The sequence below is a fragment of the Penaeus monodon genome, chromosome 15 (assembly GCF_015228065.2).
Source record: "Penaeus monodon isolate SGIC_2016 chromosome 15, NSTDA_Pmon_1, whole genome shotgun sequence".
In the NCBI taxonomy this organism is placed as follows: Eukaryota; Metazoa; Arthropoda; class Malacostraca; order Decapoda; family Penaeidae; genus Penaeus; species Penaeus monodon.
Window position 1 is genome coordinate 38,971,038 of NC_051400.1, and position 1,563 is coordinate 38,972,600.

The window sequence follows — 1,563 nt, forward strand, 5'->3', positions numbered from 1 at the left end:
TTCAGGGAAGCCTAATGCCTGGATTTTGGGACCCAGATCCAACCGCTAAAGATACATCTGTATAGAATCCTAAAAATCTGTTATTTATCAAGGCTTGTGTTGAGATATGTAAGTGTTGTAGAGGAGGAACATCAATTTAAATTTCCATTCATTGTAAAGAGGTGTGTTAGAGATTTACAAGAACAGCCTCTGTTTTATGATAAATTTACAAGTGAAGTTCAAGCTTTAAGTTAAATCTGCCATTTTATATGAAAAAAAAAGTAAATTGTATCAGGAAACAGGTAACCTATAGTGGGTAGTACAAACTAAGGTAAATTACATTTCTTATTAATCATTCACCAAATATACAGAAAAAAGGATTTGAATAAAAACAAATGAAGAAGCATATAATTTATTTAAATAAGGTAAGATAACATACTATTGTAGTGTAATAACTAATAAAGCTTTCAGCCAAGTATATGAAAATTAGGAATGCTTTATGACAAATATACAACAGTATCATATATCCTAAGCATAATTTTCATATAAACACCTCAGCTTAACTCAAATAATTTTTAATATTAAAAAGGTTAGCTTATATGTATGCAGATTTAAAAGTAAAGCTCATATACACATTCTGTATATTAGAAAAAAAAAACATAATGCTTCCTTTAGCATTAGTGATTTTATAAGTGATCAGAAGTATCAAAAGTAACAAAACATAAAATTCATTTGGACACTTGCTCAAAGGAAGGTTAATATGACATACAGTCATAACTTGTATCTCAGTACCTTTGAGATGCAAGTTATATATAGAGCCCTATATAATTTTTCAAGTGTTTCTGCTTTGATGAAAAAGATGAATATGAACATCCCAGCAACAACTATACACCAATATGAAATGGACAAACATTAACTTTTTTTAAACGGCCAAGTAATATAGGTATATAGTAATAGCAAATGCAAATCCATTAAAGTCTGTTATCATTTTTAAGCTTTAATGATCATGGAGTTTAATATTCCACTAATTCCTTAGAGAATCAAAGATGCCGTATGAAGAGGCCATTTACAACTGTTAAAATATGGAACCAAAAGGTGGGATTCCTTTTTTTTATCATTTAGCATATGCCCAGCAAAGTAAAAAAAAAATATATATATATATAATAATGATAATTATGACAGCAATTATTGCCTTCTTTTCTAGTTGCCATTACATATGAATATTGCCAGTATAATGTTGCCTTCAGGCTTGTGCCATGTACATAAGAAGTACCCGTCAAGATTAATTCTTTTTACTTTCAAAGAATATCTGAGGCTCAGCTGACAATTTCAACTTCTCAAGTTTAGTGTGAATCACTATTAGCAAGAATTTAATATATATAATTACAGAAACAAATATATATATTATACAAATTGTAGAGGTAAAAAGTAAATCATGATATTACCTCCATTGTGAGTCAGAAAATTATTAATAAGTGGAATGATTATGAACCTAAATTAATTTACCACACCAAAACAAGTTTCAAAAGTATGAGGAGAAAAACAAAAACAAAGACATAGCTTCCTTTTAAATTGGAATTTTTT